Source organism: Ostrea edulis, chromosome 5 (assembly GCF_947568905.1).
Source record: "Ostrea edulis chromosome 5, xbOstEdul1.1, whole genome shotgun sequence".
NCBI lineage: Eukaryota > Metazoa > Mollusca > Bivalvia > Ostreida > Ostreidae > Ostrea > Ostrea edulis.
In genome coordinates, this window is record NC_079168.1 from 52,178,956 (window position 1) to 52,206,149 (window position 27,194).

A 27,194-nucleotide genomic window follows, 5' to 3' on the forward strand; every position below is an offset into this window, starting at 1 on the left:
ATGACAACCATAAAGAATTATACTGCATATGAAATTAGCTTATCTAATGCGGTATTGTGTACTAAACGACCAGACGACATAAACCTTGTTTTTCATAATGTACACACAGACTTTAACAAAGATCAATTCCTCCCCTTCGTTTCAGGTCTTTCCTGACACATTCAGGTATTTATTTAACTTGCACTTCATAAACCATATTGGAGCTCAATGATATCACATTGGATATTGATGATGAAATAAAAATAGCTAAGCATTACTGCGGCCTGCCAGAGTAATACACAATTGTAATGCTGCCAGATTTAGCTATCCAGTTTTAGAATACAACTTATCTAAATTTGCCCACTGTCAGAGCTAAAAATATTACACTACTACGACGAAAATATCTTTTTGTCCTACTACAAATTCTTCTTACGAAAATAGCCAGAGCAAAGATAAATACAGACAGTATTTACAATCTAAAATTAAAGCAATGCTGCCTATAAAACCATACACAATGTATTTTCTCAGAGCAGTTTTTCACTTCCATGGAGTCTATGTGTTTTCCTCCTGTACACAATTTATTTCCCTAAAAACTCTCTGGATTCTGTTAAATATTACATAAATCTGAGGATTTTACAGGCTATCCAATAAGGTAAGAACATACCGCCAAAGCTATCAATTTATAACTGTCAAAATCTTTCATAATTTGTACTGTCGAAAGGTTGCAAAAAATATCAGTTTATGTGTGTCAAAATTACATAACATTAAACCTGGGGGACAAAATCTTATTATTACTAAATCCTTCACAAACTCTTTAGATTAGGTCATAAGAAATACTTGTTTATCACCTATGCAAGATATGTTAAATCTGCAGGATGTGCAGCAGACATTGTTTTGTAAAGAACTTCTGGCATAAACAATGTCTTACAACAATTAGTCTGAGAAGTGATTCATTTCACATCAACTTGAAAATTTATGAACCAATCTTATATATTGTATAACACATGACAAACAGGTTACAAAAATGAAATAATGTGTAGCATTTACCTAATTATCTTGATCCTTTTGACTCAGTCACCACTGAACCTCTTGAAACTTAGTATGCTCAGATACACAGCTATACTCGTACTCGAGTGATGGTATAGGAAGTGAATTTGACTAAAGTTAAATTTCCGTGTACGACAAAACAAGGTCACAGTCGTTTTGCTCCGGATGCCCAGTGCCTCGTCACCACTGGTACATCAATGTCTTATTTTCCTTGTGTCAACCCACTTCAATGTTGCATCAACATTTGCGACTTTTCCAAGGAATGCGGCTACATAATTTGTACGTCAGCATTTCTGTGAAAGCGCCAACTGTATTAAAGTCATTAAATAGCATACTTCTGTCGAATCAAGGAGTTAGTCAAAGCATGTATGAAAGTCAGTTGAACGTCTGTATAAAATTTACCGTAAATGACTGATGCTATGCCTTATGCCCAATAGTTAGCACATCTAAAAGAGTACCTCTGCACGACAGTACTCTACAATCCCCAACAGTCAACTGCTTTAATACTCCACCAAGGTGCGAGGTTTTTTTTTTTTGGCTTGGATGATTTCACACATTAACTTTACCAACGGTGGACCTCAACTGATTAATCTGGACTTAGAATATCAAATTAGGGTTGGGTGGGTGGATTGCTTTGGTGAAGGAAATCTGTTTCATTATTACTATGTGAGAAACTAATTTAAGCTAGCACAGTGAGAGTCACAACTGTGAACACTCCAAGTTGCATAAATTCAGTTATCCTTTAGAAACACTAACACTGTTGGAATTCCTGGAAAATGACTTCTGTGTCAAAGAACCGTCTCCAAAACAAGCTCTCATTAATACTTCTACAACACCAAACAATGTATTTTGACAGACTATTGTCCACAAAAACTTTTCACACAAAAATCTGTTCACATTATGACTGAAGTCAGTACTGGGTTTTGACTTGTATTGCCATACGTCTGCATTCATCATTAATTGGGTGTGTTTGTAATAGTTTCTTGTGACACACAAAGTAGATTACATACAATCCTCAGAACACATTAATTACTATATTACCTGTTCCTAATCCATGTACACGACTAGCTTACTCTACTGAGGTTCCACACAACAAGTCCTTCAAACTACACAAACTTATATACATCTAGTCGGGGAGAAATGTCTTAAACTACACAAACTTATATACATCTAGTCAGGGAGAAATGTCTTTATTAAATATTTCATTATAATCGATGTAGTTTGTAACCCAGTGAGATATTTTTTTGGGATCAAGATCTGACACTAATGATACAATTGGTTATTAATCCACAAAACATGTTAGTTTGCATGTGTAATGTAAAATATCTGCATGGTATGAAGATTGTATCCTAGCTGTATTTAAACATTTTGGTAACATTATCCTACCAAAAAAAAAAAAAAGAAGTTAGCTTTCATCAAGTACATTTGACAATTCACTTCTAACTTAATCACTCATTAATTTTCATTAACTATTCTTAATTGTTTTGCCATTGAAGTAATATTCCATAATTGAAATATTTGGCATTTAATATATGTTCATGCAAACCCGGGACTAAGATGCACTTTAATTTCAAAGATAATGTGCCCAACAGTACTAATCTGAACACATTCCAAGCTCAGGATTCTCAAAGAGCTCTTAATTTTGCAACCCACCTGTAATGAGTTATCCTATTAAAAAAAACTAGGCCCCTTCCACCTTTGCTCCTTATCTTAATGGCCTTGACCCTATATTACTAGGGAGGGATGAGTCATTCACATGGTTCTAAGCAGTGGTAATCTTGACAGCACCCCCAATACACACAAGTATATATATCATAGCCATTTTTCTGGGGGGAATTCGTGTCTGGTGATTTACCAGCATCAATAATTAAAATCCTTTAAGTATCAATTAGTTTGTAGAGAGCAAAGAGGCATTTACAAAGAGCCTCTGCAATATTATCATAAATCATAACTCGCTTTATGTATTACACTTCAATGGCATGTTTCACAAAAAGACAGAAACACATGAATTGAATTTCACACCTAAGTAAATCAACAAATTAACAGTCACACAATGGCTTCGAAAAAGAAGTGAATTACTGGTACAGAAAATGTATGATATTTTCAATACTCCATGATGTTTGCACATCAGATTTGAGCTCTACGATAAATATTAAACACATGCAACAAAACTTGTAAGACATCCAATGAAATCCATCAAAATACCTCTCAGCATCTATCAAGAGAAAGTGCAAAATTAAGGGGAGGAGGTAAAGTACTGAAACACATATAATGAAAACAATTAAAACAAAACTTACATTTAATCTCTCTCATTACACAATGTAAAATGTATTCTGATTTCCTCAAGGATTCCGTTTTCACCTGATATCCAATGCATGGAGAGACAACATACAAGCTTGAGAATTATGCAGAAAATTGCCAGGTAAAAGATGTGTTGTTGAAATCTATGATATCACATATGTACAGACTTCCCTAATGAAATGTGAGGCTGACGTCATGGCAACTCTTCTGCCTTCTGCTAGTCTTATTGCCTGGCACCATGTGGTGGATTTTTTTTCCTTACAATGAATCTTCCTCTCAAACAAGAATTATTTTTTAACATGTCTGTATATCTTTTAACTGATTTCAAATGTAAGCTTATTTTTTGTGATTGATTTTCAGAAGAGAGTCTCGTGTACTGTGAAAAGCAGCTTTATTTCAATATCGGATCATATAATCTGTTTGTGTAGGTATTAATTGCTTTTTCTTTACTAGATAATAATGATCTAGAAAGCTAATTAGAAAAAAGTGAATGATTAGAATTATATGTCTAAACAGAGCAAAAGTACAAGCAAACTTATTATTTACGATTATTGGATGAAGGAAGATTGTTTTAATCTGATTTGCAACACACCAAAAGGCTATCTGAGTAAATTGAAAGAAAATCTGAAAGACTACACCAAACAAATGTATCTTTGTGACAAGTATATGGCTCTCAAGATTATGATAAATTACAATTATTTGAGGAGATTTAAGTAGTTTAGAGTACATCCCCACTTATCATACTTCTTTGCAATTTTTTTTTTTTGTTTTTTTATTGAAAAATAGGGAAGTATGAGAATTATTTTTAGTCCCATTTCCTACCTTGTTTGATCATTTTTATTCCATCAACTTGCTATTCCAGCTCTTTAACATTTACATTTTTCTGCCGGGCCCTGAATTCAATGCTATTGCTTGTAGAATATGGTTTATGCTCGAAATCAGTTACTGTGGACTTTAATCAAAATATCATCCCAATCAAGGTCCTCAATTGGTACAAGTTCCTAATTTGTCAAAGAGGATTAATTAATTAATGCCCCTTCACAGGACACAACAACATAAAAACATGCTTTACAATTAAAACACCTGTTACATTTATCAATTGGGACTGCAATAACTTCCTTAAAAGTTTCAGATTTATTGATCCAAGAGACATATATCTTAAACGTTACTTAAAAGTTTTTAAATCAAGGGGGGAGCATATGGAAATATTTCAAACTTTCTTCTTCATGATGCCATTTTCTTTTAGTTTATTTTCAACATTTAGTTTTCTCTGTTTAATCAAGGATTACATAAAAAAGATTATACATCTATAACTATGTTTGTTTAATGAAATCATTTCTGAAAATTATGACATCACCAAGAATCATCGATTGGCAGAATAAGAGGTCCATGACCACTATGAATTGTACAACCTTTGGATATCACAGCAAGTCAAAACACGAAACTAATACTTGCACATCAGTTTCAAAAACTACTGCCGATTTGTTCATATGGAATATGAAAATACATGTATAGTCTTATAAATTCAACTAATCGGTCCATTATCTCTGGTGAAATGCAATTCCAATGATTTATAATATGAAAAATTCATTGTTAGCAAATTTGAATTGCACGATATGATACAAATTCCCAAGCAATTCATGGCTGATTGAACTCGGTCACACTATGCGTTCTTGTGTCTGTGAGATATCAATACATACCCGAATAGGCAAGTGCACAAATGCATGAGACAGCATTTCATGCGTTTCAGACCTGTTTGTTATCCCTCAGGAACCAGGCAGTGGTAAAGAATATTCCCATGTTGAAATTTGTTTCTCATATTGCGTAAAGGATGTTTAGAGCCAAGATTTATACTTTATAACTCAGATGGGCATCAGCATGTCTTTTGACGTCATGGTAAACGTTAAATACCAATAACTGCAGGGTGGCAGGTTAAAAGGTGGAAGAGTTATGGTGCGAGAGTGTGTGGGGGGATCTAAAGTGGCTGTAAAACCCACTTGGTCTTCACTGAAGACAATTTGACAGTTCAACAGTACACTGTGACCTGCGACCTGTTCTTGTGCCGTTTGTCCTTCAGTTCAACAAGACAAAGCCAAGTATTACGTAGTGCGACATGCGATGGACTATCTTCACCAACACAATGTCGACACATTACTTTGGGCCCAATATCACATCAATCTCTCACCAGAAAAGCATGTGTGGGACATGTTAGATTGGGGCATTTGAACATGCGCAAATCCAGCAGAGAATCTACCCGCTTTGTGTCAGGGACTTCTGGAAGAGTGACAGAACACCCCTATTTCACAAACAAACTATGTAACAAACTTTAGGCATTGCAGAATTCAAGCAGCAACAAATGCTAAAGGTGGGGGGGGGGGGGGATATTTATTCTTGAAGTATGAAAATTTCAATGAAAAAGGTGAAGACAATGACAGTTATCAATCTCATACCTCCTATAAGGAATACAAAATTAAGAGTTGGGCAAACATGGGCCCCTCAATGGACATACCAGAATTAAGATCCATCTCTTAAACCTGAACATTTTTTGTCAATGCAATAATTCACTGCATTATCCAATAGAATAGAATGTTTATCTTCTATCAGTTGTAAAAATTAAACAATATATCTTAATGAAATGATAAAAATATTACCGAAAATTGGAGGTTTAGTTTCTTTTGCATGTCAATATATATTCCATTGACATAAGGTTCTGGTCAAACAGACAGATGACAGATAAAGCACATTTAAGATTAGGTGAGCAAAAACAAAATAAAGGAAACAGAGAGAGAGAGAGAGAGAGAGAGAGAGAGAGACAACTTTCACCAACAATCAACAGCTGTAACAATACAGTTAACTGGAGAGGAAACACAAGTATCTAAAATATTTATCAGTTTTACATGAGAGGACCTGAGTATGAAAGATGGTAAGACAATATTAGTGAAAAAAAGCTTTTGTGTACTGAATCAGTCTGCACAAACATACATCTTGACAATCTGTGAACACTACACTGTATCATCTTTAGTGCTGTATGGTAAAAACAAACCGCAGCACAAGGAATCCATTATAGCCTATTGATTTGTGCCTTATCTATAACCGTCACATAAAGTTTTATATAAATTGATAGCCACAAATTGATTTGGCACTTAAATATGCATGACAAATAATCAATTTCCATAAAACACACCAAAATATGGCTTAGTTATTGCAGCAAGTTAGGACAAAAAAGGACCCGACTGCACATTATGTCACCATTGGCAGGAAAGGCAGCACTAACACAGATGACAAAAGGACCCATATAAAATGATCAACTGCACATAAAACATACATACCAGAGTCATAAAATGTTGGTATGACACACTTCCAATAGCACATCATTGACACTTTCTTCTTCAGTGCATCAACCAGTATGTATCCTATTCACATTACAGACGTTCCTGGCATCTGAGATGCTGAGATCATGAAAAGTGGCCCACTGGTCACAACTCTAAGCAGTCAGTCACTCTTACAATAACCATGATTTATTATTCCTCATGGTGCAAACATTCATCATTTAAAAGATATTATGAGTTTAAATGTATACCATCTTAAAATACTCCTATTCTTATTTGTCAACCTGTTGCTCTTGAGAGGAAAATTAACTGTTTACAAAAATCAGAGCTGGATGATTAATACAGGCTTTTTGGCCAAAATCTGAAGCTCCTTTTTGTAAAATAAATAAATAGGAAATAATTGAAACTGAGCTCAAAAATAAGCCCAACTCTAATTTGATGGTCTAAGGAGCCTGGACTGGTAACCGTTAGAAGTTATCTCTGTATTTGATCACTAGTCTATTCTTTGTGTTTAGTGTGTTACCAACCCTACATTGATTTAACAAATCGTAGCCTTGTTGTTCTTGAGAAGAAATTCTGATGTTCAATGTACTGATGTAAAAAGGCCCTGATCTGAACAAAATTCAAATCTATATGATAACTCAGTCAGCACTCAGTAAAGGGCTTACGTCAGAAATGAGAGATCTGCTGCAACATGAATGAGTTGATAAGTTCCGTCGCCCTCGGCATTAGAGGTGTGGATCTTTCAGAGGAGACCTGACCAACAGAGGTCCCGCACACTGGTAGGAGTTGGAACAATAAAGAACTTTCCCTGCTAAATGACCCTTACTGCCTACATTTGTGGCACTTCACCTAAACCTGGTGACATACACCTCTAATTGAGCAAAATATTAGATTCCAAGTATTCAACCAAAGGACAAAGTTTGACAATATAGTCTTTCAAATATTCTTTGATTTTTCTGAAATTCAGCAATATCCATATTGAAATAATCAGAAACTCTAATGTCCTAAAATTGATTTGTATTTTGCAACAAGATGTCATAAAGTTGCCAATTATCTATATATGTTTTCCTTGAGAATTATCAAGATTAACATTTCAGCTAATCAATCCAGTAGAAACCATGGGCCACATGCATTGATCAAAACTAGATTTATGCATTTGCAACATTTAGATTGAAAGATAAAATGTGTCATTCTTGTCATAATCGACACATGAAGCCCATACTTTCTTAAGCCATCATAGGGTCTGAAAAGGGGTGATTTTTGGTAATTTCATAGAAAATAGCAAGAACACCATGTGTTTGTGATGTTATACATAGTCATTTCACTATCAACAACTAAAATAATAATCAGTGATTTTACAGTTTAATCAAAATTGACAAAAAAATGTCCTATGAAAACTTTAGTTATCCGTAAATGTAGAGTAAAACCATTAAAGCAAAAAATTTTTAATTCTTGAACATTTTAATATAATCTTTAACATGTATCAAATTTGCATATTAAAATAAACCATCCCCCCTCCAGCTGAATTAATCTGTCATACACACAAAATGCATACATCATTGTAGAACACCAATTTATCAGGTGTTTAGCAGTCTTTGTACTTTCATTTTACAGATAAACATTCTTATTAAGTCAATATATTTTTAAGGCCAAAATACAGACACAATCAAACCATGTACACTGTTCAGACTTGATACTACAGAAAGAAAAAGCAGAAGGGGGGTCTGGGGGTCCTTCCCCAGCGGGGTATCTTGGGGCAGTGCCAGAGCTAAAAGGCAGCATCCCTAGATCAGGGGGTCCAGGGGGCCAAAGGCTCCTAGCTGCCGAAAATGGATATTTTGACTTTCAGAAGCTTTTCAGAAAATGAATCATGTGAACCAATTTTGAGGTTTCAGGCCTTATAAAAGTGCTGATAAGAGTATTTTTTAAATATGTAAGTATTGGTTCCCTAACTTAGTCTTGGGCAAAGGTCCTACATAATGTACCAAAATTTGACTAAAATCTTCTTTAAAAGCTGGACCTTGTCAATGGCTGTAAACATAACTGTTGTCTCTTTGTACTACTTTTACGTACATTTTTGTAAGCTCCATGTGTTTACAATCAGTGTTCATTTTGCTGATTGGGTGATATCACAATGATTCAACCAATTAACGAGAAGAATATAATGAGGAAATATTGACCGCTAAATAAAATTCGAAGTCAAAACCAGATATTCCAGAAAATAAGATTCGTAAAATTGATTGAATCTAGAAATTTCCGGAAGCGGAATCGTTATGTAGAGAATGGATTTTTACAATCCGGAAAGCGGAATTATGCTTTAAAGCTGAGAAAAATCATATCTGAAGATAAAATGGTAATAGACAACAACACATAAATTCAAAGTAAGCAACATAAGATTGTTAAATCCTTTGTCACCCAAAGACATATGAAATTAGAAGTAAATGTGCACCGCATGGTTGATTGATTGTATATTGTTTCATGTCCCTTTCGAGAATCTTTCACTAATTATATGGAGACGTCACCATAGCCAGTGAAGGGTTGCAAAATTTAGGCCTATGCTCAGCACTTACGGCATTTGAGCAAGGAGGGATCTTCATCGTGCCACACCTATTGTGACATGGGGCCTCGGTTTTTGTGGTCTCATCCGAAGGACCGCCCCATTTAGTCACCTCTTACGATAAGCAAGGGTTACTGAGGACCTATTCTAACCCGTATTCCCACGGGATGCACATGGTTGAAAAAACAGATGAACAGATACTGTATACTAGATAATTTGCCCTTTCTATTTTCACTCAATTTGTCATTATTCTACAGTTGTGAATTTTACTTTAAGGATGCCCTGTATAAGGTTGAAATTTTGTTGCCTTGGCTTACAATCCTAAACATAAACTTTAAGGATGAAAATGACTGCCTCCCTTTCAAACCATAAATGGAAAAATAAATATCAGTAAGATATCTCTTGCCCTTCTAAACTTTAAGGCAGTGATTGAAATTCGCTGTAAAAATTTTCTAGACATGCCGGGCTGATTGCTTGTAAAAATTGTAAGCCTTGCCAAAAGATCCACTAACCCTGGGAAAATAACGTTTACCATTCTTTAAATTAATTTTTAAAAAACCCTATCTTTTAATTAAAGCGACTCAATTTCAATAACTTTGATTTTGATCCTGATCATATATAATTGTATATGTTACAAATCCGTTACTGGTACATCAAGTACATTTGATACATCCAAATTTTAGAATGTCCGGTCAGATGTTTCTACAATGAATTTGTTCGCCCAAAGCAAAATCTATGTCTCGGGTGGTCGGGCGCACGGTTATTTCAAACAATGTTTAAGGCCTGAATGACAGTGGGTTAATTTGAGAGGCTGCCCATTTGTAGATCATGAGTTTAAATTTCTATGGGTTTTGAATCTTTCCTCGGAGAATTTCCACTTAATCAGCATTTTTTCAATAAAGCAAATTCTAAAACTTTCAATTTTAATAATATAATTTCAAATATCTCTACTTTTTAATATATAACTGTTTTCTCAAGTGTTATGTACATCCTTCAGGTATATGGCTATGGGTGAATTTATTTACTGCGAAAAAGCGCTTGGAAAAAATTCCCTATATACAGTATGTCAAATACTAGGTGCCCCTAGATGGTATATCTGGCATAAATATCTTAGAATGCTCTAAAAATACAAATTGTGTGTATTCAAAAATCCATTATGCAGAATTGTGGTTATCTCAGAAATGTTAATGTAAGCAGTAAAGGTGCTATTCATAGCTGCGAACCCCAAAAGAGCTGTGGCCTGCAGTTGGATTTTCAATGCATCTCAGTTATAACCTCTCTCCTGGATTACAGAATTTAAAAAAAAAAAACCCAACATCACTTTAACTCAGAGTAGTGAGAATGACATCAACAAATTAGGTTGAAGTAAATGAAGAAAAGAGACAGATGACTTGTTCACAAGCCCTGCGGCAAGTATTAAAAGGACTCGAAATATTATTTCCTTGATGAAATGTAATTAAATTTAGTGTTTAAAGGTAGCATGAATTACCACTCATTTCCATAATATATGAATATCTTGACAAACGAAATGAAGCATAGGTGATCATTGACATGATTTAATGGTGACTTTGTTAAAACCTCAGAGATGAGTGACCTCGGAAATCATGAAACTAAAGGATTATATCATACTTAATGCTCCCGGAAATAATGTTCAAAGTTTACATACTGTGACTTTGATGAAGACAACAGAAAACAAAGGACTCAATTATGAGAAATCTACAAGAAATAATAAATAAGTCATGAGTATCGTTCACTGATTGAATACTGTTTGACAATTTTTCTAGAAAAGGGAATTACACCTTGTCATTGGTACAGCATCACTTTGACAGCAGAAACGTGACTCCCCCAAACCCATTAACGAAGAAACTGTGAAATTCTACAAGGAATGGAAATGGTTGAACAACGAAAAAACACACACTAGCAGTGTAGTGAGACACATTTCTCTACCTCAGTCTCGCTTACACGACCTCCAGCTGAAAGTCATGGGGCTTTATAACAATTATCATAATTCAACCTCACACTGTATAAACACTTGACAATTTATGGGCATATCTACTAACAGTAGATCTACACCAATATACAATGAAGATAACAAGAAAATATCAATAATGTTATTACATTCTTACCTTACTAAGTCAAATGATTATGGTAATCCCCTGTGCAAAAACACAATATTTTTAAGAAGAAATTTCACTATATTGCCACTTTAGAAATACAAGCATGAAAACAGTGTAGTGTATGCAATAAATGTGAAGATGTGTACATAGAAGAAAAGCCCATACTATGGCAAACATGAACGAGTGGTGAGCAGTCGAGCGGAAAAGATAGGGGAGAAAGGCCCTACTATTGGTATAATTATTAATACTCTACAATGTTTGGTTAAAGGGGCTCTCTTCAATATTCAAATTTGACACTGCATGTAAAAACAGAAGTGTTTGGTGATAATAAATATTTGAGTAGTTATTGAAAACTTAAAGGCATGAATTTTTAATGCTACACCTACGTTATCATTTTGTTCAATTGTTGTGCAACCAAGTTTAAGTAATACCACTGAGGTTTCCCAGCTTGTCAGTGAAAATTGCATTACCGAGTTCCTAATGAAAAGTATAGCTTTTAGTATCCATTCTCATGTTTCAGTCCTCATAAAGCATATCAAATATCTCTAAACATTCATTGATCAATATGAAAAGGGTGGGAAATAGTTCTACAGCCAGTGATTTTCACTTTTCTTTGCAATTACGTCTATTCAACCTTCACTTGTTTCTATACCTCACAGCAATTTGACACCAAACAACATACAAGGTCAAATGTCCACTTTTACTGAATGGATGACACAGAACTCATTTTAGTCAACCCCTCCCCCTTTTTAATAAGCTTACATAAACATTAATGTAGCTGGACCTATTTTAAATCAAGAAATTCACTTTTTCATTCAACTTCAAATTCATTAAACATTTTGATACTTATAATAGTACACGTTTAATGAAATGTCTGGAGTAACACCAGAAATTCAGACATAGGCAACATATTCTGTGACACCCCTCCCCCTCATTCACAACCATTTTACCATCAGAAACCGTGAGCCTATTTTTAGTGACCCCCAAAGCAGAAATACATATAGTCCTTGTCTAGTTTTAACTGACTACTGAATATAGGGTGTTTGGATATCTTTATCCATCACATTATACCTATAGTCCTTGTCTAGTTTTAATTGACTACTGAATATAGGGTGTGTGGATATCTTTATCCATCACATTATACCTATAGTCCTTGTCTAGTTTTAACTGACTACTGAATATAGGGTGTTTAGATATCTTTTCCCCCAGAAACAACTACCATACCTTGTCCCCCCCCCCCCCCCAATTAAATCTGTCCTATTGGGACTAATATCTCCCGTGGAGCTCATCTTTGAATTGTTGTAAAGCTGAAGACCAGAAAGACACAAGCTTCAACATTATCCATGTTTCACCTGAATAAAAGTTACAGGATACACTCAATTCCATTCACTTTGATATTCATTAATAATCATGGTGTAATAAAGCATGTACAAATTTTTAGGAAAATTCATACTCTAGTCTCTTAGAAAATGAAAAAAAAGATCATGTCCACATACAAATGGACAAATGATGACTTCATTATACCCCCTCCTAAACTTATGCAGTAGTCTCTGTGAGAGAACACATAATTATAAAATCTAAAACAAAATGATTCAGTCCATATTTAAAAGTTGAAAAAAAAAACCCAACTAAAAATAAACAAGAGGCCCATAAGCCACATCGCTCACCTGAGTCACCATGGTCCATATTTAAATTTTTTCCATATATAGTTGCATGTAAGACTTCAATCCCTCTTGTGGCCCCACCCTACCCCTGGGGGCCATGACTTTAACAATCTTGAATCTGTACTATGTCAGGAAGCTGTCATGTAAATTTGAACATTCTGGGACAGTGGTTCTTGAGAAGAAGATTTTTAAATAAACCTACCCTATTTTTGCATTTTCATAATTATCTCCCCTTTGAAAGGGTCATGGCCCTTCATTTGAACAAACTCGAATCCCCTTCACCCAAGGATGATTTGTACCAAGTTTGGTTGAATTTTGACCCAGTGGTTCTGGAGAAGATGAAAATGTGAAAAGTTTACGGACAGATGGACAGAAGGACAACAGAAAAAAGGTGATCAGAATAATGAAAATTGTCCAATCATGATGAAAGTATCAGGTGCACATCTTTATATGGTCAATAAAAAGTTTACAAATCTTTAGAAAAATCAATATACTAGCATCTCAGAATATATTCGACCAGAATCATTTCTACAGACAAACAGATGAACATAATAATTCCAATATACCCCCCCCCCCTCAAACTTTGTTTGTAAGAGTATGAAAATTACTTTTCAATATTTAACCATATCTACAAGTTTGGTTTAGTTTGATGTTGAGTGTTTGAGTTCTCCAAAAACTTATTTAGTCTTAATTTTTAGTAATACATGTAGTGGTCTTGACCTTTGACATAATTATCCCAGAAGCTATAACCTTTACATTATTTGATTTAACAATCTCTTATTATAAGTCTTAAACATAAATGGATGGAACAGCAGGCATTGTTATTGCAAGTCCTCTCCATAAAAGGTCAAAATCATACAAACAGAGTAGTATTTTTATATATATATAATAGCATAAATACATAAAAAAAAATACTGATAATGGAACATTACACTAGTTGGGTAAAATGTCTGGTAACAGCTATTTAAACTTGTTTGAAACTGTTTTATAATAGTGTACATCGTATATAAACATGTATTATAATTAATGGTCCACATTGTAATTGAACCTGTATTACAATGATTAAAACAGAAAATAAAACCATCTTTTATGTGTTTCCAATGTGTTTGACTATTCAATACTAAGCAACATTGCTGATGCTTGACCTGTTTGACATTCAAACTTGTAACATACTTTTCTTAAAAATATTCAATATGGTTGTTAAATTAATGGACTCTATTTTTTATTTTATTTTATATAGAATATTTGTATTATTCAACCTTTACAGAAAATGACATTACTAGGCTCTTTAGAACAACTGTCTTCTTTCCATCTATAATTCATGTACCTGTCTGCACTGTTACTTCTGTTCCCATTATGCATATCCTCCTACAAATTAGTTTTAATCTTTTGGAGACTGGCACAACCATGTGACTATGCCAATTGGTTATTGTACAAACACAAATTTGAGATCAATCTTACTTTCTTCTCAGTAATTTATATTTTCACTGAGCTTGCCGGTTCTGTCTTAATGACACAAGCTTGTATTTACTTGTTAGAATGTTATAAAGTCTAGAAAGTCTGTAATGTAAGGTTAGGGGAGTTAAACCAACACTCTGGCAAGACTCTTGTCCTCAGAAGACCCGGGTGTACCACTAGCTTACAGAACTTGATGAGAGTTCTTTCAAAAAGACTGTAAACAACTCTACAACAGTAGCATTGTCCTCACACAACCAGGAGTAATTTAAATCTCAATTTACAAAGGCCAAGATGACTACCTAATTTTGCAATACTTTAAACAAGTTAATGGTGCTCTAGTATTTGCTTCCGATCCTTCTCTGTAAAGTTCTGGTAATCACAATAGAATGACACTGGTTTTCTGAATCCCCAAATTTCCCATTATTAATAAAAAAAAAATCCTGAGATCACTTGAGGTTTGTGTGGAATAACCCTAATCCTCACAGTCACTATTAGATTGCAATGAATGTGTGAGTTCAGGTAAACTTTCCACTGGTGGAAAATATTGATCAATTCTACAAACACTCTATTATTTTCTATTCAAAACATTACCATTGATACAAAAAAATTGCTTTGACTGAGTAAATTTGCCCCTTTTCAATGAGCTTTTCATGCTGCCCATTATACACACTCTATAAATGCTTTACCCTACATCTTATGAATTATACTACTTTATTGTTTAGAGCATCGGAAATAGATGAGAAGTTGACCATACATTTTTTAAAGCTAATATTACGGGCTGATAGCAGGGTCAATTATAAAGCTTGAGCAATTTAACCTTACCTTTTTAAAGACTTCTTGCACTTGGGAAAATCTACAAATATCCACTTTTTTCAATTCAAATTGACATGTGGAGACTTCTTCCAATATCTATGCAATGAAAAAGAAAGTTAAAGAAAAATAATCCTTAGTGCAAGTTTGTTTCCTCCACTTCCACAAGCGAGTATGTAATATCCCCAGCAATTCAATACTTGCAGAACAACTGACGTCAAACCAATACTAGCAGGTCAGAATGAATTAGCACACCGTTACTGCCAGCCCGTAAAGACCGCAAGTCACTTTTTGCCTTAATACTGCATTTCTTGTTACACTATTGGTCAAAACAACAAATATTTCAGAGGGAAAGATCATTTTACTACTTTAATTAATTTTTTCTCTATTATAAGCACAATATTTGTCTGTGCTGTTGTGTAATCCCGAGAACTCATCATCTTTTTATTAATAAATAATTCAAACTGCCATGAGGGATAATGAAAACTGAGAAGATACTTGAAAAGAGTTTGCAATTTCAATATCTAATGTTCAGAAATATTCTACTTGGCCTTTTGATTACTGGCACAACATGAAACGCATTACTTCGCTAAGACCAACACACAGTAAAACATTCACTTTGTGAGAGGTAGCTAGGTCATTGGTTGGAACCCAGGCCACGGCAGATCTGAGTCGATTTAAAATAAGTAGCTAGTCTATTCCTTTGCTAAGCAGTGTAATTCATGGGTCTTTGAGATGTCAGACCTTAACATTTAGGTGCTGTATCAAAATTATGTGACGGTGCAACGAAGAGCCCACATTGCATAGGTATAGCTGGTCCAAATCCACAGTGCAGGTTTCAAATTACATTCTACTTAAAGCTGTATGGTGATGTCATAAATTGAGTAAAATCTTCTCACTGGGATACAAAACAATAATCCACCACTGAATATAAGAAACTAGAAATATGTCTATTGGACACGAATGCCCTGGCACTGTGGTTGTTTATCAATGAGCTACTAGCAAAGGTCAAAGGTCATACAGAAAATAAAGATAAAGCATCTAAATTTCATCAAGCTGTTGTGTATGAGGATTGATGAAAGCATCCTCAATGGGTTAGCCTAAAATAAGCTAAATGCAAAACCAGAAATGTGAGGTCAAAGTCATGCAGAAGGTCAAGGTAAAATTTGTGCTTAGTTGCAATCTCTCAAGATGAATCTGTACCAAGTCTAATGAAGGCATACAGCTTAGTCTAAATTGAACTAAATGCAAAATCCAACATGTAATCAATGTAATTTGTCTTTTTAAAATGCGTATTTAAGCACTGCTTTATCTCAAACTCAAAAATAACATCATACTGAAAACTATTTGTGGCAAATTGTATTACATACATTTGGAGAAAACAAAATTATTTGAAGCTTAAGTTGAATGTTTAAAGGTATGTTTGGACACAATTGTAGCTGAAAAATATGTTACGAATTTTTTTATATTAAATTTTTGAGACAGCAATGCAAGAATAAGGCGATAAAAGATCTCTATTGTGCACAGAAAAACCTGCACTTAAATCGAAGGTTTTCATTATAGGGGTGGATCTGTAGCTCTCTAGTATATTCCATCCCCCTTCAGAGAGGTACAGTTCTGCAGCTATGTTCAGTGTCTCTTAGTGAGAGCTCCTACTCAGAGCATCAATACTCAGTGTACATGCTCAAAATGTCAAAGCTAAGTGTACCTAGAACTCGCACTTAGAGCATCAAAGCTCAGTGTACCTAGAGCTCACACTTAGAGCATCAAAGCTCAGTGTACCTAGAACTCGCACTTAGAGCGTCAAAGCTCAGTGTACCTAGAACTCGCACTTAGAGCATCAAAGCTCAGTGTACCTAGAACTCGCACTTAGAGCATCAAAGCTCAGTGTACCTAGAACTCGCACTTAGAGCGCCAAAGCTCGGTGTACCTAGAACTCGCACTTAGAGCATCAAAGCTCAGTGTACCTAGAGCTCACACTTAGAGCATCAAAGCTCAGTGTACCTAGAACTCGCACTTAGAGCATCAAAGCTCAGTGTACCTAGAACTCGTATTTTGAGCGTCAAAGCTCAGTGTACCTAGAACTCCTGCTCAGTGTGTGTCAGTGCTTTCAGTGTACCTAAAACTCGCACTTAGAGCATCAAAGCTCGGTGTACCTAGAACTCACACTTAGAGCATCAAAGGTCAGTGTACCTTGAACTCACACTTAGAGCATCAAAGCTCAGTGTACCTAGAACTCACACTTAGAGAATCAAAGCTCAGTGTACCTAGAACTCACACTTAGAGTGTCAAAGCTCAGTGTACCTAGAACTCACACTTAGAGTGTCAAAGCTCAGTGTACCTAGAGCTCACACTCAGTGTCAAAGCTCAGTGTACCTAGAGCTCACACTTAGAGTGTCAAAGCTCAGTGTACCTAGAACTCATATTTTGAGCGTCAAAGCTCAGTGTACCTAGAACTCACACTTAGAGTGTCAAAGCTCAGTGTACCTAGAACTCGTATTTTGAGTGTCAAAGCTCAGTGTACCTAGAGCTCCTCCGAGTGTCATTGCTCGGTGTACTAATGGTTGATTGGTGCTACCACACACACTCGTGCTGGTTAATAATCCTAATTTGTCAGTCTCACTGATACATTGCTATTTCTTTTAATGTGAATTTTCCATTTTCACAACTGAATTTTATGTTACAATTAAATATACATAAATTATTTTGTACACAATTTACTAAAATAAACAGATACAGTCACACACTCTATCTTACAATATGTTCTATTTAGTGAGAAAAAACAACAATGGAGGAGAAATGGTTAAGGTCTAGCTGCTAGCATTCAATATGCAACAGACCTTTCACTTTTTTGTTGTTACTTCTTCTGGTATCCAAAAATCAGTGGCATACAAATTAAACTGTGAGACTACAATGCAAGTCTGGACTTTTCTTTTAAGGTCATATGTGATGTTTCTCAATAAATATAATTTCCATGACATTTTAGATGACATTATTCACTTGCATCTTATCTTGTTTTTATAAAAAAAATTGTTGGTGTATTACCAGGTCTACTTTAGAGTTAATATATATATATATATATATATATATGTATATATAATAAAGAAAAATTAGAATGCCGAAAATAACTCAACCAGTTTCATTTTCAAAAGTTATGACATTATTGCTTAGTTATACACATTATAGATTTAACTATGACGTCAAACGTGACGGATTGTATTGACGCTTTAACAAAGATCATTATGACGTCATGATACAACGTTATGAAATAATACATGAGAAAGGGAAAAAAAAGGGAAATAAAAACACAGCCGACTTTTGGTCTGTGCAAGATAAAAAATATACAATATGTACAATAATAATGACAAGTTTGTTTACATAGCAGTTGACTTCTGACCTATGTGTTAACAATCAAATAAAACAGATTTATAATGCGTGAAAATGTTTATAAATCATATAAAGTTTTGCATTTTATGGAGTGTTTAATGCAGGTTTGTATCCTTGAATAAACAACGTTTCTTTAGTTAAATCTATGTGTAACTAAGCAATAATGTCATAACTCTTGAAAATGAAACCGGTTGAGATATTTCGGCGTTCTAATTTTTCTTTATTATACTATTACTCGTGCGGATATTTACTTATATTTTGGATTATATATATATATATATATTATATAAACACACATGTATATACAGGTAAACTTTGGTAGCTCAAACACCGATATGTCGAATACCACAGATGTCTTGCAGTGAGCCTTTTACTATAATCATAATTTAAAAAAAAAAAAAAAGGTATCTTGAACACGGAAATCTTGAATACCTGGCTTTTTATCCCGAAGTATATTTACTGTCCCAAGTGCTAAAAACACATGCGTTATATCGAAGTCCAAGAAGTTTCTTGCTCCATTGAATTCATATCTGAAGTACACATTCATCCCGTTATGCTAATTTTACAGTCTGTTGGACATTTCCGTTAGGTCTAGAATGTGCTTCATGGGACCACTGTAATAATTACACCTTATTAGCCCCAAACTGTTGATTTGGGAGCTTTATTTAATCATGCAGACTGGGTGTTTGGAGGTGATAATGAAATGCACACTTACACGTAAGATGACGCAATAATTAAACAATCAGCTTGGGGACGAGTACTGAAATAGGAATTTAATTTAATGCTATCACAAGTCAAAGTAGACCCTGGACACATCAAAGTGATATGGAAATCAAAGAATTTAACAATTAAAGACCGTATTTTTAAGTATAAATATCAACACCAAAATTCAAAATCTTCAGTACACATCATGTCTGATAAGCAATCTACATGTGACGAAGGACCTGGTATCCAACCCGGGGGATAGTTGGATTATCTGGCAGTGGTGTAAAAAGGAAACTTAACGTCCTTCTTACAGTGATTGGTTTATCATTTACGAAGCGTAACACAAATCCGGGTATCAGAAATATATATAACTGATTATCGCTATGATAAGCAACTGAAATATGTAAAATGTAAATGTTTCAATATCAAGTAAAGTAATACATATGTACAATATACATGCAAATGTATTAAAAAATTCTTAAATTCGAACTAAAACTTTTACCGCTTAAGGTGTGTTATTTTACCTGTGAAATAGAAATGCAACATAAAACATTACACAGTATTGGTGTCAAATTCATTAACTTAGATTTCTCGAACCCTCGGATATCTTGAAGCTTTTCTTCGGTCCTAACAAGTTCGAGATATCGAAGTTTACCTGTATATAATATAGCAAATAAGGGAAGACAACTCTTTGACTCAATCAGGGACCAAATCTGAGACCCTTACATTACTAGTTAGGTGATCTTAAACCAGAGCTATAAACCAGGCTGATCCATAGTATGGTAATATTACTACAATACAAATTCTAAACCTATTTTAGAAATCATCATATCGAGGAGATGAAAAAATAATTTTAGAAATGTCATAAATATCACCTATAATGACCTTCAATTTCACGAACTAATAAAACTTGTAGAAATTTCTTAAACAGATCACAGAAACAAGTGTGTACAAAAGATCATAGCTCTCAGTTTCTGATACTACCAAACATACCAAATATATACACGCTGTAATGTATTAATGTGAATATTTTACAATTTTTATCAGGCTTGTAGAAAGCAAGTAGCAAATTAAACTTTCAGCCATAAGGTCTCAATAAACTGACTAACTCCATCAAAATCAGTAGATCCTGTGTTTTTAACAAGAGTGGACATTGTTCCTTATCCCTTGCTATATAATGTATTATAAATCACTTGAGCTTTGTATGGGTTTAATACACTTCATCAGGAAGATTCTGACGTCAATGTAATATTGGTTTATGCTACTTTTCTCTGGAGGGTTTTCGTACAAACAATACACTTGTGTGCAAGATCTTTATCATTTTTTCAGCACTATATGGTAAAGACGTGAAAGTGGACAAAATAATGATAGTGAAAACGGATCCCTGTATTAACAGGTAGCGGCTTTTCTGTTTTACTCTCTCGTCTAATGAAGTACGACAGGTGAGTTTACAAAGGTGTGCGAGGACAGCCGTCACAACAGACTCTGAAAATTGCATTACCTCATCTTTATGTAGACTTTTATGGTATGACATACTTTGATTTGTACACTGTAAGATTCAATCGTAATTAGAGGCTTGTGTTTGATCTTTTATTTTATGCTTGTTACACAGTATTGATCTGAGCATCAATAATGAACTTCCAGCAACAGAAAGTCCACACCCAATCTAAGCAAGCCGAGAAGGTAAAGGCACAGATCTCTAGATCTGCGTGAATGCTTCTACAAATACACAATGAATGCAGTTTCCTAGATGCATATAGTTCCCATTATCAGTGCCAATGGTAACCTTGAAAGGATTGAGAACTTCACAAGATGGCCCAACTAAAGTCAACTCATCTATGTACCACATTAAGTATAATTCCTATAATCAAAATACTAAAATTCCTAACAGAGTTCTAATATAAAAAGGCCAATACTGTAAAGCGTGTGAATTTGAAAGAACTGTAGTCTCTTTCTTCATCTGCTCAAGATACGCCTACATACTTGATCCAATAATCAACTTATTACAATAACTTTAACAAAAAATTAATCATTGATATTCATATCAATTCCAAAACCCCATGAAAAGAATACTATTGTATGAATATTAGAAATCCAGAGGATGTAATAAACTGTACTCAGACTACTGGCAGTACAAATAACAGTGCAGACAACATATAATCATAGTAACCATAGTAACACAATGTCAACAACTTCTCTGAAAACAAATCACTGCACATACATGCAGCTATGGGACAATTTTTCCACACAGAAGAAAATCCAACCCATTAATCATTCTGCTGTGCTTGTCTTAATTACTTCTTGATCGTGGTGAATCAGAAATTGTTGATAATTATCTGAAGTAAAGAATTGCATCGGATTGTGCTGCCCAGTAATTAACTGCTATGGACCAAGGGGTTAAAGGTGTGTCTGTAATACAGTCTATGTACTCTGCTGTGGCTGTGAATTAAGTTTGGTACTCTTTACATAAGAGATATTGATTTTCACTGAAATACTGCTAACTTGCACCACATTACGTCAATAGCTTGCTTCTACACTTTGCATGTGATAATTACATGATCAAGACCAGACAGGCCATCAGAATGCCAACTTTTTAATTTGATTAGATTGTCACTGACAGTCAAGCTTTACATCTACAATACAATTTGATTGGCTGCTCAACTGTGACCAAATGAGTCGCCCACTCCATCTCAAGAGATAATATACCTTTTATAGACAAAATAAGTCTGGTTTTTCTAACCAGGATTCTCCAGAAAAGTAATTTTGGTGGAAGACCAGCAGTCTACCAGAGGACAGACTAGTTTACTGCATCAAATTTTCATCAAAGACTATATATATATTTCATGTATGGCATCAATAATAGACATGTAAAGATTGAAAAATAAACCTATACATGTATAATAAATTGTCATTTGGAAGCTTAACAAAATCACCTGCAGATTTCGAGTCATGAAATCTTGCTATTCAAAATAACCTTTGTGTACATCAAGAAAACGGCCCATGAGACATAAATCTAACCGAGTAAAAAATTTTCATTTTAGTTTGATTTGTCAGTCCTTTACGCAGATGAGCTTTAACTCAATGGCAAGTGCATCTTCATATCAAACCTTACGTACCAAAACAATACACAAATATACGTGCATGTACTTACCAAAAGATTGTTCTTCCTACTTCTATTTGAACCCCATTTTGCAGGACAGGATAATCTGGAAAGATGGAGTAGATCTTCTTCAGCTACAAGTCACCTGAAATATATCTCAAAATGAATCACAATGCAGCATCTTCTCTACACATAGGAAACTAACAAGAGCCATATAAATGCTCACTTTAATGAATACATGCCATGTTCAAAGGACCTCATTGTGAATTCCCTATACATGTATTTGATGCCAGAAATTTTTGAGCTTGACCATACAAGCAATTCTTTGAGGATAAAAAGTATCTTAAAAGGACTGGTTCACGTTTTTCGAAAGATATATTTCTTATTTTTGATGTTAAGAATTAAACATAAAACTCATTTAATGTTGACAACCAAAATTTGGACCATCTGAATGCAAGGATAAGAGCAATATTTTAGCTTTGATTCTGTGTTATGTACGTAAACAAAGACTCGAGTCTTTTTATGTAAACAAACAAACCAGTGAAACATCAATTTTGTAATTTAAAGCTTCTTCATTTTGTACAATCACAAATTTTAACTTTTAAATGACACATTTTACCTAAAGTATACTTGAGATGTGATATACATAATAAACTTGGATCAATATCCATTTATTTTGAAAACTTCGTAAACAATAACACACCTCAATCTTTGTTTTCAAAACAAATAATAAACTCTCTATAATGAGCTTGTGTCATGATGAATAACCTTAATTTTTTTCTGAAACCTTCTAAACACACTAGACTGTAGATTTTGATAATTTAAGTGAAAAACAAAATCTGGGGGGAAATCATGAATCAGTCCCTTTAACCTATGCAGAATTTCAGACCTTTCTAGAAACTTTCATGCAATTTTTCAAGCCCAGCAATGCTAGTCCAGACTTAAAATCTTGTATTTATAAAACTTTTTAATTTTTTTCCTCTTTACCTAAAGATGCTCTGTGTCAAGTTTAGTTGAAAAATTAGTCCTAAGGGTATACAAAAATGTATTTCAAAAATTAAGCTAAGAAACCCCAATAATAATATAAAAAAATTAAGCTAAGAAACCCCAATAATAATATAAAAACCCAACACACTACTATTGACAATAAAGGTCAGTTGCAATTTAATTCTAAGGCTGCATTCAAAATCGTAGCAGCTAGCCAATCTAGGTCTATTGAACACACTGTATGAATTAATGCTTGCTATCCCTATGTAGGGCTAGCCTAGGTGTTTGTTCAATTTCATAGTACTACGTAACCACTACGGTCTTGAACGCAGCCCCGACCTTGACATGTGGTCATCATCTTCAATGACCTGCAATAGAGATTCGTCTTTGACCTCTCAATTTTATATATTGAATAGAACTTAGATATAATCATTGCTAAAATTCATGATAGGTGGATACACAGAAAATAAAAAAAACATAGAGGAAATTGCACTTCAATCTCAAGGAAAGAAAAATATGTCTGAAAGCATAAGCAGTTTTATCTATCATGACATAAAGCAACACCATCAATAACTTGACTTGGAATATATATAAATATATATGATTCATGATAGGCATAACTAGTGTTTTCAAATACTGTCCAAAATTTCAATGAAAACAGACAAGTATCTCTTATTTAGAACAGCCTCTGGCAAGTTTAACACAGATTTTCACTCAGCATTGCCCTCAGAAAACAAAATAAATGGTTATGTCTTAGAGGAGCAAAAATGAAAACTATGAATAGGAAAGCGAAGTGCTAAATTTATATTTCAACAAACCCGGGCACTATAAACGCCTTTGTTTAACATCAACTTATGAGAAATATTCATTTGGTCAAAATTAGTAAATCATGGATTTATAACTTGATGAGATTATTATATCATTTATTTCAAAACAATAAGCAGATTTTATTCCATCAAAATTGAATGTGAATATGACTGGCATTTGTCTATAACTGAAATGGCTTAGTGGCAAGTGTCAAACTCTGAAAAATTACGTCAAATGGTAGTGGTTAAACTTTGACAGTGCTCTTTGAGAAACACCCAAATATGAAACGGAATAATTCCTTATTCAAATTAATCTCTGTATTTTTTTTGCTGTATCTTCAGACCACTCAAGACAAGAGAAAAGGACAAGCAATTAAGAGGAGGAAGCAAGTGAGGATGACACATTTCCTGTCAAAGTCAGAAACTGGATCAATATACACTTGTCTATAACACTATCAGCCAGTACCAGGTTGGCCAAAGAAGATGGTGTAACACAAGATGGTGTAATTTCCTAAAGAGAAATCCACCAGTGTGGGCTTTTCTGCAAGTTTTCATATTCTACAATACAGGCAAATAACAGAAATGAATATAATCTTATTCAATGTGTATGACCTACAAATACTTTTACAGCAAGTCGTGTACAGTACCCAATAGTATTTCTCATATACTTGGTATAATGATTATGCCGATTATGCACTGCACAATATGGATGACGTTGCGATAGCTAGCTAATATCAATGACAAGTCCGAAAACCCATATCACATATATATACCAGCGTGCAAAAATGTATATCAATCCTGAAATTATGTATTCACTCGTAACAATCAACGTATCAAAGATTTTACCATGTAAATCAATGTATCATTAGGTTTTTACCATAGTAAATCAATGTATGAAAGTTTTTACCAAAGTTAATTAAGGTATCAAAGATTTTACCAAAGTAAATCATTGCATCAAATTTACCATAGTACAGTAATATATCAAATGTTCCTTGATGAACCTTTTTAAAAATGCAAAACAGTAACCCGCATGTGATGAAAAGAATATTTTATAAAATCAACTCTCAGACTCCATATCTCCTCCAAGCCATCAAAAACACTACTATTTGTAATTTATTGCAATATTTAAGCATGAGAAAGTGCAGTATATGATAAAAAGAATATCACATGCTAAAATTCACATCATATATCATCCCTCGGGTTCCATATCAAACCTTGGGCCTTCGAATCTCGGGCCGATATGGGCCATTCGGGCTGATATGATGTTGATTTCAGAATGTCATTTTTCCTATTATTCTCTCAATATAACAGAGTTTGTATACAGTACCATAACTGTATATTCACAGACAGTATGTAAAGAAAATAAGTTGTCAACTTTATATGACCATAGAAGTATGAATGAACCTATCTTTTTACAATTGTTTTCTTTTAAAATTATATTCAGAGCATTTCTCAGATGAGACTAATGCAGAAGTTAAAGCTTGACTTCCACCATGGTAAACTTAGTTTCTAGTACAAGAGGGTTTTAAGTGGTAATCAATCATTATTAACAAAGATCACTCCAAAACACTCATAAAAGGCAGTGGGAGAGCCAAGTCTGAAATATATGAGAGACCTCTCTTGTTACCCTTGTAGAAAATGATGAAAAATGACTTGCTGAAAGAGTAATAATGTGGTGATTCTTATAGGCAGACGGATGCCCAAGCTAAATTGTTTTCAGAGGGCTCTAAATGCTAACAACCACTTAGACACTGCTTCTATGCAAATTTTACCTGCAGACCTATAGTCCAAAAGCAATATATTGTTCTTCAGTGCAGCTGGTCCAGGCTTGGATGCAATTATGTGCAATCATAATGCAACTCTTGGGGAGAAATGAAATGCAGAGGTACTCCAAACTTCGATTGATCATATGTCTGAAACATAATACAGCTCTTTGAACCCTATACAGTCCCCCCAGGTCTCTTTGTTGGAGGTGAGGATTGTCGTGTGGCAATATTTTTTTCTGAATAGAGCGACTCCATGTCCACTCATTTCGCACTGGACAATAGCCGAGTGCAGAAGAAATGCACCAGGCTGTGATTATGTGCACCCAGGATATTCCCCAATTATTTACGTGCTGGAGGTGTGTCAGGGAACATAATAGGTCTGAAAGCCAGGCTGCATCTCATTATTGCGCACTGCACTGACCAGCGGTCTACTACTATCAGACAGTGCATAACCCTTGCATGAGCTCTTACATTATTTAAAACTCCATAATAAAACATCTTGCAGCCAAACAAGAAGATACAATACCATGAACCAATATGTATGGTAAATTACTTGCAGTAATTTTAATACCTGCCATCTCCATGCATCAGATTTCTTCAAGGAGAAAAATCAGTGTCATTCTATAGGACAGATGCAAAGACAGATTCCCAGTGCAGCAAGAGATTACTCTTACTCTACAACAAATGGAAAGTTGTCAGCAATTTTTCCACTACACCTGTCCAAATTAGCTGACCCCAGGACACTGCCCAGGTCAAGTATTATAACAAAAGTGAAAATGTTTAATCAAAACCTGACAATGACCAATAACACTGGACACCTACCCTGTGTCATTAAGTGACAGCCATCCATCTGCTGAGTTTGTCCACCAGTTTTACTACTCACAGTGGGTTATTTCAATTTTTACCTAATGACACAAACTATGTAAAAGATGGATTCAACAAACAATAAATAAAAATAAATGACATTATCCTCCACTACCCAATCTCTGAATGGGAGCATGGCTTTGTAAAAGATGACTTTGTTAGACTGTTAGGTCCGTTTAAAGCTTAAAACAACAAAATAATACAGAGACACATTTTGTGTCATTACTATTCAGCAAGTGTATAGCGTAGAAAAAGCTTATACACTTTTTGATATTAAGAATAAACTAGAAAATTGACTCAGTCAGGATGGACCC

General features: G+C 34.4%; 1 protein-coding gene and 1 long non-coding RNA gene across 9 annotated transcripts in view; one reads left to right on the plus strand and one right to left on the minus strand.

Annotated features, from left to right (window-relative positions):
* LOC125652434 (myocyte-specific enhancer factor 2C-like) overlaps window positions 1–27,194 on the minus strand; it is a 56,358-nt gene that overhangs the window by 16,424 nt on the left and 12,740 nt on the right. For 2 of the 8 annotated variants that reach the window (XM_056164775.1, XM_056164771.1), the window contains exons 2-3: window positions 22,509–22,602; window positions 15,278–15,364 (exon numbers count right to left, since the gene is read on the minus strand). The gene's annotated coding sequence lies outside the window, so the exon portion shown is untranslated. Of the gene's footprint in view, window positions 1–1,026; window positions 2,431–3,323; window positions 10,572–11,342; window positions 11,373–15,277; window positions 15,365–22,508; window positions 22,603–27,194 lie in introns of those variants that run through there. The other 6 variants (XM_048881631.2, XM_056164773.1, XM_056164772.1 and 3 more) reach the window with 5 other exon arrangements.
* Window positions 433–25,657, plus strand: LOC125652439 (uncharacterized). Its single transcript, XR_007361575.2, has 4 exons — window positions 433–631; window positions 20,687–20,799; window positions 20,970–21,040; window positions 24,593–25,657. It is a non-coding gene; the product is annotated as an uncharacterized LOC125652439 (long non-coding RNA).